Source organism: Carassius carassius, chromosome 33, assembly GCF_963082965.1.
Source record: "Carassius carassius chromosome 33, fCarCar2.1, whole genome shotgun sequence".
NCBI classification, from domain to species: Eukaryota; Metazoa; Chordata; class Actinopteri; order Cypriniformes; family Cyprinidae; genus Carassius; species Carassius carassius.
The window spans coordinates 28,018,974-28,037,054 of NC_081787.1; the positions used below are offsets into that span (position 1 = coordinate 28,018,974).

Below are 18,081 nucleotides of genomic sequence, written 5' to 3' on the forward strand. Positions count from 1 at the left end.
CACAAGAACCTAGAATACATCCGTTCGGCCAAGAGGCTGAGCTCGCGTCAGGCCCGCTGGGCGCTCTTCTTTGCCAGATTCAATTTCACCCTCTCGTACCAACCGGGATCAAAGAACACCAAGCCTGATGCCCTCTCTCGCCTGTTCGGTGCTCCAGGGGGGGAGTTTGCGGCCGAGGCCATCCTTCCTGAGGGGGTGGTGGTCGGGGCTCTTTCGTGGGGTATCGAGCAGCGAGTTGAGGAGGCCGGTCGAGGGGTGCAGGTGCCGGGAGAGTGTCCGGCGGGCAGGTTGCTGGTGCCGGCTGCGCTGCGCTCTGAGGTCCTTGAGTGGGGTCACTCATCCAGGTTAGTCTGCCACCCAGGTATTCGGAGAACGTTGTCTGCCATCCGACAGCGTTTTTGGTGGCCTACTATGGCCGCAGATGTTAGACAGTTTGTGTTGGCCTGCCCCACATGTTCCCAAAGTAAGCCTGTCAATCGCCCTCCTGATGGTCTACTGCATCCTCTCCCTATCCCTTCCCGTCCTTGGTCACACATTGCCCTTGATTTCGTCTCTGGGCTTCCTCCGTCGAAGGGAAACACTGTAATTCTCACGGTGGTGGATCGCTTTTCCAAAGCGGTTCATTTTATTCCCCTGCCCAAGCTACCCTCCGCCCGGGAGACCGCCCAACTGGTGGTGGATCACGTCTTCCGTCTCCACGGGTTACCGGTGGATGTGGTTTCTGATAGGGGTCCCCAGTTCGTCTCCCGGTTCTGGAGGGAATTTTGTAGACAGATTGGGGCCTCTGCTAGTCTGTCATCTGGTTTTCATCCTCAGACCAATGGGCAGTGTGAGCGGGCCAACCAGGATCTAGGAAGAATGCTCCGCTGTCTAGCATCCAACAATCCGAGTTCCTGGTGTCAGCAGCTCTCCTGGGCAGAATACGCCCATAACACCCTTCCTGCGGCCGCGTCAGGTATGTCCCCTTTTGAGTGTGCTGTTGGTTATAATCCACCTCTGTTCCCATCACAGGAACCCGACGCAGCGGTTCCATCCACCCTGGCTTTCGTCCAGCGCTGCCGTCGCACCTGGGAGAGAGTCAGGAGGATTTTGGTCCAAGCCTCTGACAGAACCAAGGCTGCAGCTGATCGTCGCCGGTCCTCTCCTCCTACCTATGTGTGTGGTCAACGGGTTTGGCTCTCTACCAAGGATCTGCCTCTCCGGGCGCCTTCCCGTAAGCTGGCACCCAGATTCATTGGGCCTTTCCGCATCACCAAGGTGGTTAGTCCGGTGGCGATCAGGCTCAAGCTCCCTCCTACTCTTGGTCGGGTTCACCCGGTGTTTCATGTTTCCAGGGTCAAGCCTGTGTTCTCTTCCCCCCTTAATCCTGCTTGCAGTCGCCCCACCCCCCCACCCCCTCGTCTTGTGGATGGATCTCCTACCTATACGGTTAAGAGATTACTCGATGAGCGGCGCCGCGGCAGGGGGTTTCAGTATCTTGTGGACTGGGAGGGGTATGGTCCAGAGGAGAGGTGTTGGGTGCCGTCCCGGGACATTCTGGACCGCTCGTTGATTGAGGACTTCCGGCGGCATCGAGGTAGGCCCCTTCCTAGAGCGCCAGGTGACGCTCCTGGGAGGGGGGGTACTGTCGGGTCTCGGGGCTAATCACCTGTCTTTTTGGTGTGGGTGTGTGTGTGTTGGGATGGTGACAGCTCACCACATCTGCCTGTTTGTGTTTTCCCCGCCTCCCTTGTTCCCCGTTGTTAACCATAATTGCTCGCCACCTGTTCTCTATGTCCTTCTAATTTTTTCCCCTTTATTATTCCCTGTGTTTCTCTGTCTATTGTCAGACTGTTGTTATTCGTTCCAATAGCTCCGATCATCTAGCAGTTCTTTGTACTCACCCTGTCGTGTCTTGTCCTCAGGCTCCAGTGTGTTTGGCTCATTTCTCTGCTCTAGTTCTTACAAGCCCAGAGCTCCTAGTAGCATCTGCTGTTCATCCTGTCACTACGAGTGAATCCTGTGAAACGTGACTCATCTGCTGTTCATCCTGTCACTGCGAGTGAAACCTGTGGAGCGTGACTCTTTCTTCTCTGTCTCCGCTTTGTGAATAAAGCCTTGAGTTTACCCGCACCTGAATCCAGCCTGCTTTCTCCTGACACACATATACCATTTTTCTCTAAGAAGGAATATAATTGTGAGGATACCACCTTTTCTAGTATCTTAGACAGAAAAGGGAGATTCGAGATTGGTCTATAATTAACTAGTTCTTTGGGGTCAAGCTGTGGTTTTTTGATGAGAGGCTTAATAACAGCCAGTTTGAAGGTTTTGGGGACATATCCTAATGACAATGAGGAATTAATAATAGTCAGAAGAGGATCTATGACTTCTGGAAGCACCTCTATTAGGAGCTTAGATGGTATAGGGTCTAACATACATGTTGTTGGTTTAGATGATTTAACAAGTTTATACAATTCTTCCTCTCCTATAGTAGAGAATGAGTGGAACTGTTCCTCAGGGGGTCTATAGTGCACTGTGTGATTTGATACTGTATCTGACAGCTGAATTGTTGCAATTTTATCTCTAATAGTATCGATTTTAGAAGTAAAGTAGTTCATAAAGTCATTACTGCTGTGATGTTGGGAAATGTCAACACTTGTTGAGGCTTTATTTTTCGTTAATTTAGCCACTGTATTGAATAAATACCTGGGGTTATGTTTGTTTTCTTCTAAAAGAGAAGAAAAGTAATCTGATCTAGCAGTTTTTAATGCTTTTCTGTAGGATATGTTACTTTCCCGCCAAGCAATACGAAATACCTCTAGATTTGTTTTCCTCCAGCTGCGCTCCATTTTTCGGGCTGTTCTCTTTAGGGTGCGAGTATGCTCATTATACCATGGTGTCAAACTGTTTTCCTTAACCTTCCTTAAGCGTAAAGGAGCAACTGTATTTAAAGTGCTAGAAAAGAGAGAGTCCATAGTTTCTGTTACATCATCAAGTTCTGAGGTTTTGGATATGCTAAGGAATTTGAATACATCAGGAAGATAACTTAAAAAGCAGTCTTTTGTGTTAGAAGTGATGGTTCTTCCATACTTGTAACAAGAAGTAGGATTTACAATTTTGGCTTTATGAAGTTTGCACAGAACTAAATAATGATCTGAGATATCATCACTTGGCTGAATAATTTCAACACCATCAACATCAATTCCATGTGACAGTATTAAATCTAGAGTATGATTTCGACAATGAGTAGGTCCTGAAACGTGTTGTCTAACACCAATAGAGTTCAGAATGTCTATAAATGCTGATCCCAATGCATCGTTTTCATTATCAACATGGATATTAAAATCACCAACTATTAAGACTTTATCTGCAGCCAGAACTAACTCGGATGTAAAATCACCAAACTCTTTAATAAAGTCTGTATGGTGCCCTGGTGGCCTGTATACAGTAGCCAGTACAAACATAACAGAGGATTTATCATTAACATTTGTTTCTCTGGATAATGTTATATGAAGTACCATTACTTCAAACGAGTTATACTTGAAGCCTGCTCTCTGAGAGATCCTGAAAACGTTGTTACAAATTGAAGCAACACCTCCACCTTTGCCTTTTAGACATGGCTCATGTTTATAACAGTAATCTTGGGGGGTGGACTCATTTAAAATAATGTAATCATCAGGTTTTAGCCAGGTTTCTGTCAAACAGAGTACATCCATATTATGATCAGTGATCATATTATTTACAAAAAGTGTTTTCGTAGAAAGGGATCTGATATTCAATAAGCCAAGCTTCATCATTTGTTTATCCATATTGCTTCTGTTTTTTATTTGTTGAACCTCAATTAAATTGTTAATCTTAACTTGGTTTGGACGTTTTTTGTTTTTTCTAGTTCGGGGAACATACACAGTCTCTATAGTGTGATATCTAGGTGAAAAAGTCTCTATGTGCTGAGAATTAACTGACCTCTGTGACGGGAGGCGGCTAGCAGACGGTCGGTTTAGCCAGTCTGTCTGCTTCCTGACCTGGGCCCCAGTTAGTCAAGTATAAACACTAAGACTATTTGCCAAATTTCTAGAGAGAAGAGTGGCGCCACCCCAGGAGGGATGAAGACCATCTCTTTTAAACAGGTCAGGTCTGCCCCAAAAGCTCGTCCAATTGTCTATGAAACCTATGTTATTCTGTGGGCACCACTTAGACATCCAGCCATTGAGTGATGACAATCTGCTATGCATCTCATCACCACGGTAAGCAGGGAGGGGACCAGAGCATATTACAGTGTCTGACATCGTGCTTGCAAGTTCACACACCTCTTTAATGTTAATAAACACTGTGATTATGTGAGTGCATCTAATGCCATGAGTTTGAGGTAGGGCTATATTTTTGGCTGACCAATTACAGAATGAAATTGTGTTTACTGTTAAGGATCCTGTTTGAAAATAGTTTAGTTTGGAAATTTGATAACACTTGCGATTAGGCAACACATATTCACTATTAATTAAGAGTTTTCCCTTAGTTAACTCAAAAATGCTGCTTACTGATAGTAAGGCAGTTATTGTAGTAGTTACGTTTAGGATTTTGGTAGGATTAAGGGACCTTGAATATGGTCATTCAGAACAAGGCATCCGTATGAGTTTTATAAGTATTAATAAATGCCAAATATGTTATTAATAGGCATGCTAATAAGCAACTAGTTGATGTTGAATAGTGTTCCCCAAACTAAAGTATTGCGAACAAAATTAATTAAAAAAAATTTTTTGTTAGAATTGAATTGATGCTCTAAAATTCAGCTTCATTTCTCTGTGACTTTAATGTGAGAATATTAGTCTTTAGAAGTTTATTCTTTCTCCTTACATTACGGCGACTTACAGCGCTGCATGTTAAAGTGAATTCCAAGCCGCTCTGTTAAATTAATTAGTGACACTAGCTAAACAATATTTGAGCGTGCTAATCCTCCAGGCAGGGCTTTGAATGTTCAATACATTTTCTTGCCCAAGACTAAGACAGATGTGCTACTTTGAAGTATGGTTGACAAGAGGTGAAAGGGGGGGGGGGGTAGCTCCCTAATTACTTCTGTTTTCCAATTATGCCATTCAAGGCTTGAAGTCGCAGGTACATTTAGACGAGCAGTTCAAAGGCAAAGAAGCAACATGAAAAGACTGTGGGTGCAGCATTTCTTTTCTGTTGGCCACAGCTGAATTAAAGCTGACTGTGTCTTCCTCCTAGCAGCATGAGAAAACAGTGAGACCGATGAACATTTTTGTTCTCTTCGTGAGCTTACTTTTCTTGAATTTTGTTAAAGAACAAATTTGCATTCCTAGGCCCTTTAATCTCATCTCTCCGTCTGCACAAAGTTGCCCATCTTTCATTCTGTCATTAGGCTAATGGTGTGCATCTCTTCTGCCAAGATTTTACATGTGCCTACCCCCTTTTTTATGGGACCCACCAGTTTCTTACACACCCGGCTAGCAGATGGTTATTTGGCAACATCGCTCTGCAGTCTGCTGTTTTACTTTTCTGAAAAAGAGCTACAATAAAGCTTGGTTTTATGTTATTCAATTTTGCTTCAGTGGTAGAGAATGCTACTAGTGACAACAAACAGAACTGTGAAATTAATAAAGAAATATGAGCATGAGTCCAGTTGTATTGAAAATCGCAACATTAACTCCTATAAATAAGAAGTTCAAATCAAGTAAACTTGACTGGTTAGTTTCTGCATTTTTTTGTCTTCCACTAACAAAAATTGTTCCAAAAGAATATAAAGCTGTGCGTCTCACCAAGCAACACATCAACTGAGGCTAGTGCATTTTCTTTTTAACACATTGTTTTAAAATGAAAACCATGGGCGGTTTCTTCAACAGGGCGATGCACCACCAAAGTGCAAAAGGGAGGGATTTTTTTGTATTACATTCAACCACAGCTGTCTCTGTTCTAGACTGTTCGATCTGCCTCTGGATATATACTGTAGTCCAATCAGTGTAAAGCCATGTTCTGTAGAGTACAGCAGCAACTCACCAGTGAAGTTTAGATGGATGACGATTGGAATGGAGGTAAAGATGATTATAGTGACACACAGAAGTCATATATTATTAGACATGTGTAAGTCCATTGTTATTAATGTGCAAACAAACATCTGTGTATGTGCGATCTTTTATAATATATATATTCCTAACAACAAACAAAAAAGTTCAAAGAAAAATCTCCATCCACACTGCACAACCAAAAACAAATGTCAAATCTTTTACTCAAAACTTACTTTAAAACACCATCAAGTGTTTGCAATAACTTGCGACAGCGATGTAATGTGGGTTTGGTAATAAAATTTTATATTATTTTATACCTTTTATTGTTATGAAAACCACATACAAATCATATACTATCATAATCATGTTTTTGTTAGCTTTATGTATCACGTGTAGAAATGCTTCTCTGGGTTTGTTACATACAACATGGTGTGTTTACATACAACATGGAAGTGTGGTGGAAGTTCTTCATCAGAAGATGGTTTAGGAATAATGGGCAGCAAATTATCTTCCTCTGAGTCATAACATACTGCTGAAAGCCACTAATGCTTATCAGATTGTGTAAATCAGGAAATCACGTGAACCAGGAACAAAATTTATTCTGTCTAAAGAAACACAAAGAAAATGTGTGAAGATATCAAGAGTTCTCCAAATGTGCACACATTTAAAAAAAAAAAAAAAGCCATAATGAATGCTGCTGATCCAGAACAATCCTGGATTGCGACAAAATTTGCTTACTGGAACCAGATGGTATAGATGGTGTACAGTATCTACCAGCAGGGGTGAATCTGAGCAAGTCCAGCCTTGGCCACTTTGTGAAGTATAGCTTTGCTGTTTATTTAAGTTTTATCTGCAACTCAAACCTGTGGCGTTAGCAGTGCCATGCTCTGCCAGCAGCACTTAAGGAGGGTTGATTTTTAGGACAGTTTGACAAACTCTTAATCTCTCATGAGTGGCAAGGTTTTTCTTGACTGTCAGTCAGCAGGACAGCACAGCTTGTACAATAATCAAACACTCAGCTGCAAAGAGCATATATAATGACTGGTTGAAAGATGAAAGACACAACTTGTTCTGCCTCTTTCTTTCTAACTGTGTCTCGCTTTTATTTCAACATGAAATCGTGTCATGTATGACTTTCTCGCACAGATGCCCTTGACCGTCTATGGTATCTTGGCCCAGCGCTGTTCTCATTAGCCAGAGCATCGGTCCACTGGAGGTGTTTTGTCAGGTCATTCTCCCCCTCGCAATCTGAAGCCAAAAAAGCTACTTATGCCTAGATCTCTCATCAGAATCGTGGTGTCCAGCATCGATGGAGCCGGAGGAGATCTGTCAAATGAGAGGGAGGATGTCTTCAGGGCAAGTGGACAGTTGCTGTCCCACCATGAATTAACTGTTCGGGCATTAGGAAGGAAGAGCGACTCAGAAAATGGACAGAGAATGAATAAACTGCTTCTCAAAAATGTTCACACATACATCCATACATCCAAAAAGTTTCTCCTATTTCTTCTATCTTCTTAGAAATACAGATTTTTACATTTTCTAAATGCAAACATGAGTGGTGCTTTTCAGTGAACTCACTAGAGCAATGGTGGTGGTTGTCAAGGCACTAAAATGAAGCATATAGGGTTTTCTGGGTTGTTTCTAGAGTTTTTATGGGATGGTTGCTAGGTAGTTGTTTAGTGGCCCAAGACTTAAGAGTCGTCCATCTAGTCAATTGCCTTTTTGTTTTTGCAAAAAAACTTTTTATAACACTTTATTTTAAGCACGAATTCTCACTATTAAATAGTTGCTTATTAATTTCATGAGGATTACTAACACACTGGCTGCTTATTAGTACTTATTAAGCACATATTAATGCAGGATTCTGCATGATCATATTTTAGATCCCTTAATCCAACCCCATACCTAAACTTTAAAGCTCAATATGAATGGATTTTCCGATCTAGCTGACATCTTTGGTGTTTCACATCATTGCATTTGTAATACGAAACGCTCGGGTATGAATCCCATGAAGCACTAGTCATGACAAAAGAGGTTAAAGTGGTCATCAGATGCTACTGTACATGCACTTTTATAAGTAGTTTGAACTGTAATGTGTGTTGGTGGTGTGTGTACATAACCGCACTATATTGATAAATATCCATAGAGTGTTTTTTTTATTTTTTTAAATCTAGTAAAATCTTTACCCCTTTCTTAAATTGTGCTGATATCAGATGCCTGTCTGTGTGACATCATCAAAACAGGCCACTCCCACAATAGTTTGATTGACAGTAGCATTTCAGCACAGACTGGACTGGCGTCTTACCTTAGAACCGTGACTCGAGGTGTCCTGTTGTTGAATTTAATAATGAAAATAGCAGTTGTCATTTACTCCCGACATCTAAACTGCAAAAGACACAGTGGATTATGTTTGTTTTTTTAAAGGGAATGTGCCCCCAATCTACCTAAATGCATCTAAAAAGGTGTTTTTAAACAGAAATTTAAATTAGAAATTTTCACCGAACTATGTTATAGACTATTCATTAAGACCCTAAATAATCATATCAACTTGTGGAAAATGGGCATCCAATGACCCTTTTAAGGACTGTAGAAACAAGCTAAAATGTTTTTTTATCTCAAGTTTGTTTTTGTCGACTCTATCAGTTAGGTTTGGGGTCGGGTCTAGTGTAGGTGGCAATTTATCCTCGAACACTGTAGACCATTATTAACCTTTGAGTACCACTCACCATTTCATTTCATTTCCGAGCAGCAGCGATACATACAAAAAAAGCAATATAATGAATCACTGACAGATTGACAGTCATCTGTATTAAGTATTATATTAGGTAGTGTACTGTATGCTGAACATCAAGTATGAACATTAATGATGCTTGTGCTAAGCACCACTAATAACAGATAGCATACTTTCATTTACCACAGTACTGAAAATGTATCTCCAGAGAGACCTCCATGGAGGTCTGCAGACATTGTCTACGAATTTCTAATTGATTATCATTGGTAGGGATAAATGTACCTTTTCATGTCCACTACAAGTAAAGTAAATATTCTAAAGTGATTGTACCTTTCAGTGGTATTATGTGTTTAGCATTTGGCTACTATAATCACATCACACTTGCTTACCTGTGTATGGAGGCTTCATTTAATCTTACATGTGCTGATGAAATCATGGCCATTAGGAGATGACAGGAATGACCTTCCCTCCATGGATGTGCTTGAAGAGATTTGAAAGCATTCTTTGCAGACAATTGCATTTGACATTCAGCTGAAAGAAACCAGGATGCATCAAGGGCCCAGGACGATTGGCAATTCATTTGTATGCTTTAAGTGAAATAATATCTTCAACAGAGAATGGTCAAGGGTACAAATAATGTGCTAAAAGATCATTTAAAAGAGGATACATTGACATAGAATACAAAATAAATAAATAAAAATCTCTGGTAGCTGTATATGAGGACTGAAAGCACAATATGAAACTGCTTGATATAGTACTACTAGTAATCGATCTACCGATTATTAGATGATTGCTATAGGGAAATCATCACTATTACTATTATTATTCCTCATACTTGGTATTCAGCCCAAAACTTCCACACTTAACTTGTTTTTTTTTTGTTGTTGTTTTTTTTTTTTTGTAGTTTATATACCAAGGACCCCCAAATATTATAATACCACTGCAAGGGAACCCCTTCTCAAATATATAGGGAGTTGTACATGTTCAGTTATATACAGTATATGTACAATTTGGATATATATACTTGTGTTAAGTATTTTCCTACCCACTATTAATTTTAGATGTACTGTATTTAGATGAAAACTGAGCTTTTCAATACAATAAAAAAATCACTTTTAATTCCATGATTTCGGTCTCGTTTTAAGAAAACATAATGAAAAATGTTTTATAATAATATCAAGCTACTTTTTTCTTTTTCTTTTTTTGGCTGAAATCCTACCTCCCCCTTGCGGCCTGCTGGGGATCCCTAAGCCCTTTTTGTGACTGGGCTTCAAATGATAATACTGTAAAAAGAAATAAATAAATCCCATAGACTTACACTGAAGGAAGAACTCAGTCCATATCATTTAGAAATGGGGATGAGCCCTTTGAATCACATCCACCTACAACACCCTAGCAACCTGCTAAAAACCAGTCAGATGACTCAGAGTGTGTGCATGGGCAGGTACAGTACCACACAATTTCTCTTAAGAAAATACTGTAAATTTCTAGTTTTTCTTTTTATTTGACTCATGTTTAAAGAAAAGACAGCACAAAAAAAAGCTATATACTTGCATATTTATGCAGATGTACTGTATGCTGATCAGTATGCTGGAAAGGTCCCATAGAGACAGTCATTGTCCATGGTCATCATGGTATGGTGGTTCATTAGTGAAGTTGTTGCAGGATTCCATAGCGGTTTCAAGGTCCAAAGCGACAGCAAGACAGTCAGATGTTATGGAATGTGCTTTTGTCAGTAAAGGACACAGTGTGGTGTGCAGCCTTCCATAACTCCATGCCCTGTCCTTCCACCAGTAGATTTTTGTATTGTTTGTGTTGCCGCTGTCCTTTGTCCTGAACAACTGCCCTTGCCAAAGCGACATGATCTCACAGGCCTCGCCATTACATGAGAACAATGACAAACAAAAGTGAGGCGGTTGTGGGCAGTGTTATGAAATCAGGTTTAATTAAGGCTTTATTTCTCAAAGAACATTACAAAACCCATCACCGCTATCTGTTCCCAGAATCGAGCTCTGGAGAGATCCTAAGAGATAGCATTGAGAAGACAGGGGCAACAAACACTTCACTCACTTGAAGGCAAATAAAACACAATGAATTTTTAATGCCAATATCAAAGGGAACCTGAGGAGTATAGTAGTTGTGTCTTATTTATCCTGGTATCACTGGTGCTCGCAGGTGTTGTTTGATAAAACAGCGGCTTTCAAGTCTCTAGTTGTTTTAGGTGCTATTTACACTATCCATCCAGCTGAAGTAGCACTTTGACCAATTTCAAAACCAAGGGGGTGTTTTGTCTGCATTGCAATGGTAGTGCCAGTCTGGCATTGAGTTCTTATTAGATGGAGCGCTGCTCTTATCTACCTGTTGTTTTCGTGGGACCATGTTTCGAGAAGTTCCTTTCTCCTAAATCACTTTGAGGCAGAAATCAACAGATGACAGATCTTGCCCTTGTTGTTATTGAAGATGATATCAGAATGATGATAAGTATAAGAGTAAACATTTCCACAGCCTCATAAAATCTCATTTATGCTTTGATTATCTGCAGTGCAAAGCTGCAGATGGTTTATGGCAAACCCTATGACACGCTCCTGGTGTGCACAATCACATAAATGAAAATGACTTGTTATTATGGACTGTTTATCCCTCATGCGTCACAGCTGTGGAAGAAAAAAAAGGGCTTTGTGATTGTGACAAACCAGCAGTAGGGTAGGGGGAAACAGGATGCACTGTTCTTTCAAAGATTCACAGAATAGTTCAGAAAGCGTGAACAAAAAGAGAGACCAGGGACTGCTCAACTAATCCATCAGTTTAACCATTTCAAAATGAGCTTCCGGGACAAAATCATTTTCATGCGTGAGCACAATGCTCCTGAGGTGACTGTACAAGTTGTAAAATCTATAAAAATGTTATGGATTTGAAGGACAAAACCAATTTTGAGGTAGAAAATTAAAATCTGGGATGTAATTTTATTTCCAGTTGCATTAATGAATATTTAATGACCGAGGTGAATCAGCGGATTCTCTTTGAATTTTATATACTCACGCAAGCTTCATTTACTCCGCTATTTTTTTTTTTTCATTTTCCGTTTTATTTGCTTTTGAATAAAATGTTTATTATATGTAAACTTTTTCAGATTAAAATGGGGTGATGGTTCTTGGCACAACATTAAATATTAAGTAAATTCTTGTTATCCTGTTGTTGTTCAGCTGAAATAAAAGCACTCTTTGTACTTAATGCTAATTTACACAATTTAGGGATAAATTCTGAATTTCAAAACTGCTTTTATGTTTGGGACACCCAGTGTAGGGAAATTATTATTTTTTTTTTTTTAATTTAAATCTCACTTAGATATGTTTCCAAGCTTCATAATGTCAGTAATTAGAGACCTGGGGATCTCTGTGCTTTAGCGCCTGTACTTTTTCTGATGCATTCTCAGCCTGTACTGTGTTTTTCTTTGCCAACAGCATGTTAGGTCTATGTTTCAGCTTTGTTGTGCTTCTGAAGGTCAGAGTGATGTCTTTAAATACATTTAACACTCCGTGGGCTTCAGCCCTGCTTAGGGAATAATGGAAAACCGTTAACATTGTGCATATGTTTCCATTATCTACTCTGGTGCACCAGGACCCCTCAATTGTTCCTCGCTCTGGCTTTGTGGAATATGTATTTAAGAGGCATAGGAAAGGCACAAACGATGACAAAAGTCAAATTTGAATGGAGTGTGCAGAACTGGCACAGGCTTTAAGATGGCTCCCATGCCAAGTTTATTATGGAACATGATTTTGGCAAGCTTTCAGTAGCCTGTTCAGAGAACTCACATACGTCTCCAGACCCAGTCAAGATTAATGAAGATCCCTGGATTAAGAGCTGATTCTCCCAATCCCAGGGCCACTGATAGCTTCCAAACCATTGCCCTGCAGGAAAGATTGCATCATTAGGGAGGAAGTTAACATTTGGTGTAGCTTAACCACATAAATCTACTAGATTTCTAAAGATATGATATGCTGAAATGGACAAGATTAGCACATTTTCTGTGTCTGCACAAACACCTGATAAGATTGTACATATGCAGGCCAGAAGTAGGAAAATATGTGAAGATTTCATATGATAAAATGACCTATCTATGGAATGCAGTCTTCCATCAGCTAGCTACAAATAGAACCATTAATGTATATTTTATCATTCCAAGCTTTTAGTGTACCTTCACAGTCCAGCCAATGCTAAAATTACTCTGGTTTATGCAAAGAAATTTGCTGTAATTCAAATTTTGATATATTTCCTACTATGCTTAAGTTGCCCAATCTGTTCTCTGTTACTTGTCTCAAAGTAAGGTTTGACAGAGCAATGTTATCCAAGTGTATGGGGTATCATCATTTACCATTGATCTTTAACTAAGGTGTCAAATAGGCTGGTCAAATTGAGCAAGATACAATAGCTAAAGACTGCTTTCAATAAAAATAAAAAAAACAAAGACAGAGAGGGATAGACAGAGAGAACACGACCAATATGAACATCAATAACATCCAGCAGTTTTGATATTCTAGCTTTTTATTGACATTTTCACAATTATAGAACCCCCAGCCCAACTGTATTGCAATTTGGATACAATTTCAATTGATTCCTCAGTGTCAGTTAACGAAATTACAACTGTGTTGCATTATAGTAGTCAGTTGTCTAGCTGAATCCAAGATAAAAAAAAATTGTGTGTAATTATTGTAGATCTATATTTGACAACATGTACGATGTTATTAAATAATTCAAATATTTCCTAATATTCACAAATGTCAAACGCTGGCAACACTGTAAATGCTCATCCAGGTACAGTAACTGAAACAGGTGCTACTTTACTAAGCTTAGTTTGTGATAATGTCTGGCTGTATATTGTACTTTTCTTATTTCTTGTTGTAGTTTGTGGTTTACTGAAATGTTAGGGTTGCACTGACCCTAATCAATTCCGTGAGCTAAAGAATCAGGATGTCTGCTCTCTCATCCACGTCCCATCATCCCATGTTCCTTAGGAAGTAGTTCATTTGAGCAGTTGTTCTCGGCACTTCACACATCAGCAAGCAGAAGCTGTGAGTAGATTCCATAGGAAGACTTCTCAGCTTGGCGTTATGTGACCATGGCTGTTTGTGTGACAGGTAATGAAATATTAAGTCACTCTCAAATCAATCTGCAAATGCAAGGCCTGACACATGGCTCCTATTTATAACTCTCTACCTCTTTCTTTGCGTGGGCTCTCGCTTCTTTTCCACTAAAGTTCCTCAGCTGGATTGTTTTCTTGTTAGGCTTGCATGTGGATCAGAAAGTTCACCCCAGGCGGATATGATCCCTAATCCTATCCAGCTGCAAACTGAAAAGACAATCTGGAGCGATTCCATGCTTGAAGCTCCCGATGCTGCGCTTGGCTCAGATGTCCTTTTTTCGGAATTGCAAAAGAAAGGGGAAAAATGTGATCCGTCAGAAGTGAAGCACTGTTTAAAGACATCTGAAAAGGGACAATTGCTCCTAAGCCTGTCTTTGTGCTTTTATGCTAGCTTGGGTGACCTGGGAACTTGGTTGCGCAGAATAAGCACCACAGACTTTCACGGCAGCCAATCTTTCACTTCTGTTAAAGTCAGCGGCTCTGAAACTCTGGCTGTCTCAGCGTTCGAGTGGCTGCCATTTCTATCACCTGTGAGTTCCCTTTTGTGGCCCTGACCCAGGCTCTGTGTTAACCCGAGGGCCTCTTGGGTAATCTTTCTTTCCTCATCCCTCACATCGCCATTGCTGTTCATGCTGGACTGCAGGTTCTTGTGAACACACCGCCTCCTCTGTCTCTATTACTGTCTTTCGTTTGCTCTCATCCTCCGTGTGCAGCCCACTGGTATCACATACTCTAGAATCTGCTGGATGTGTGAGCCAAATAAGGATGCTGTTAATGAAGGCCAGTGTCAGTGATGAGAGGATTCTGATCGATGCTGACTGCATCCTCACCCCACGATGACTTTTTTTGCTTTCTTTTGGGTTTGGGGGGTCTCAAGACCCTGCAAAAAAACGCCTTGACCCCCCATTTTACCCCCCACCCTCTTCCTGTTTTATATATATATATATATATATATATATAAAAATGTATATACATCCGGGATAAATAAATATATATATATATATATATATATATATATATAAATGTATATACATCCGGGATAAAGATTAAAAAATATATTTCTTTTCAAACTACGCAGAATAATAATAATTATTATTTCAACATTTATTCGTACACTGAACCGTTTCTGTCAGACGCGTCCGATTCGAGAACAGAGGAGCTGATGATACTGTGCATGCGTGATTCAGTGTGAAGCAGTCTGACACACAGAGCGTCTGAACCGAACTGGGCCCGGTTCCCCGATAACGTTCACTCTTAGCGCGCTAAGAAGACATCGAAAGATATATCTTACCAAAGTTGTTGATGTTTCTAAGTGTGTTCCCCGAAGTGTCCCTTAGGAAGCTTCTTAGCACGCTGCCTCTTACGTCCGACGTTACAAGAGCGCTGTCCAAAGTCAGGGTGCTGAATTAGTAGGCATCGATTGCTCATGAATCGATTTTCCACTTCACGCGAAGGTGCAATACAGAAAGATAACACGTTCTATGCAAATGAAACATTCCTCAAATTATTACAGTAACATTTATTTTAACGTAGTTTAAGTTATCAGTAAAATATAGACTATAAATTAAATTATCAAATGGTCAGTAATATGTTCAGACGATATGTTGTGACGGTTAGACAAACCGGGGATCGCTCGCTAATCTTCCACCCTCCGTATCCCGTTGTGCCGCTTCTTGACATGGGTTTAACGACTTATAAAAATTATATAATACACTTTTATATTAATGCTAAGGTACTTGACAATCAGAATTGATTGGCAAGCAGCTGCAGTTACTTCTGTTTAATGCGGTATTGATTGCAATTGGTTTATGTTTTTAATAAAAAGCAACCTATCTACAATGAACAGAGAGAGAGAGAGATAGATACAGAGTTAGATACAGAATATGCTGGGGAAGCAACGTAAAAAAAGGGCACAAAGCCTCTCGTCAGAGGAACTTGAAGTTTTGCTGACCACCAGGTCAGACATCACACCCTTATGGTCCACTATAACCTGCACGTTTATGGCCGCGTCTCCCTTTCGCGATGAGTAGCCTACGCCTGATCATTCACTGATGGATTGGCGATAAGGATGAGTGCCATCCACCAGGATGCAATCCCCAGCACGACTTGGAGACAGTGTGGATGCACCTCCACACCGAGGTCTTGATTAGGCCGTAGCCCTCTCCCACGACCTCGATGAATCTCTCTGTAGCAAAAAAGAAAAAGAAAAAAAGTAGCGCTGGGCTTCAGGGCTTAAAGCAAAATTCCGCTGCTTTAGTCTGGCAAGCGCAGATCAGAGAAGGTCCAGCAGGTCCATAATGAGCTGTCTTGGGAGACTAATTTTTTTTTAATATAGCCACGTCAGGCAAAATGTCAAAAGGGCTTAAGTTTTGCCGAATAAAAAAAATTTACTTCCGGCTCCGTCTTTGATTCAATACAAGGACACGTTGGATCGCTGCTATAGTTGGTCGCTTACTGGACACCACCATGATTACCCATTTATAGATTCTAGCCATTTAGAGCTAAATTGTTTTCCAGATTTTAATTATAAAAAAATTTATTGTCAATTCGCTTTAATTACATTACGAAAAAGCCTAGGCTAATTACCACCATATTAGTTCTGATACCACATAAAGTCAACTTCATAAATAGGCCTGTATCCATTGCGAACATAATTTATTATGAGTCTTAAAAAATAACAGAAAATCATTGTTGAGCCACAAAATTGTCAACATACCATAGTTTGACTTGTACTTCGCTGCGCTGGTTTCTAAAGACTGCTGTACAGTAGCGTCATGAGCTCAAATAACGCTAAGAGAGAGCTTACGAATGGTCCAGACCAACCTTACGAAAGTTTGACTTACAGAAGATATACTTAGCGTACGAACGTGTCGGGAACCGTGCCATAAGGTTAAGAGAGAGGTTAAGGAATAGGTTAAGAACTACTTAGCGATAAGAACGTTTTTGGGGAACCGGGCCCTGATTCTTTTGTTGATTGATTCTGAACTGATTCTGTGCTAATGTTATATGCGCGGGTAAACCAAAGGCTAGAATGAAGGGCAGTCATCGCCAATGACATTACATCGAGTGCAAAAGAACCGGTGAACCATTTTGTTTTCAACTGGTTTATTTGATCGAATTGTCCAAAAGAACCGGTTCACTTGAACACCTGCTCCTTTGCCCCTTAAGTGCCATTTTGTGAATGCCTGCCCATGCCCAATCATAATATTAGTACAATTTATTAATAATAATTTAGCCATAAATAAAATGACCAACATGATGACCTTTCACCTGACGACGGCGACCTCATCCGACCGGGACGGTGATTCACTCACGCCACACGCACATTTTTTTTAATTGCTAGAGGATATTTTCAACACCGTGGCAGCTGTTAAGTGGTTTCATTCTCAGTGAAGTGATATTGATGTTTATTTACTTATTATAATTTTACAAGAACGATGTGATGTGAGAACATGCAGATATGTTGTTTATATTGCTGTGTGTAGCCTGTAGTGTAGAAGTAACACTAGCGTGTTGTTTGAGGGAGAAAAGTTTCACAGGCATCGAGGGGTCTGGTCTTTTTTATGTTATTTGACTAAACTTTTATTATATTACAGTACTTATTTATTTTTTAACACGTAGAGTGCCTTAAAAATAATTATCACAACACTGGTAAGACTTATTCAGATTTTCTCATTCTCTGAATTATCATTATAAAAATACAAACAATTCAGAAATGAATTGAAATATAATTATATTTTAAATGTGACGCAAATATTTTTTTTTTCAGACCACTTTCGCCTGTAAACTCAAAAATATCTCTCTGGAAATAAATGTACAAATATCAATGTCAATAAAAAATGCATAATATACCTGACCTGACATCAAAGTGCAGTGTGAAGGATATGAATAACAAATGTAGCCTGTCATTTGTTTACATTGCAAAGGTGTTCAATTTTAGACAACTACAACAGTAATAATAATATTAATCACTATATTCCATTGTATCAGTTTTTTAATGTTTTGTTTCAATATTTAAGGTGGACTTATTGATTAGGTGCCAGAGTAGTAGTGATGGTTAAAATAATAGATTAATGTTGAAATAGTAAATTGAGCCTTGTTCCTAGATGGACAGAGAGTGGAAAGTAATAGATCAGATGAGGAGATGGAGATAGAGAAAAAGAGGAAAATGTAGAGGCACAAGTGTTTTCTATAGTTTTTACTAAAACAGC

At 39.9% G+C, this 18,081-nt stretch overlaps 1 protein-coding gene across 6 annotated transcripts in view; it reads left to right on the forward strand.

Moving 5' to 3' along the window:
• Positions 1–18,081, forward strand: part of gria3b (glutamate receptor, ionotropic, AMPA 3b) — a 140,767-nt gene that overhangs the window by 13,936 nt on the left and 108,750 nt on the right. The gene's annotated exons all lie outside the window — the stretch shown is intronic.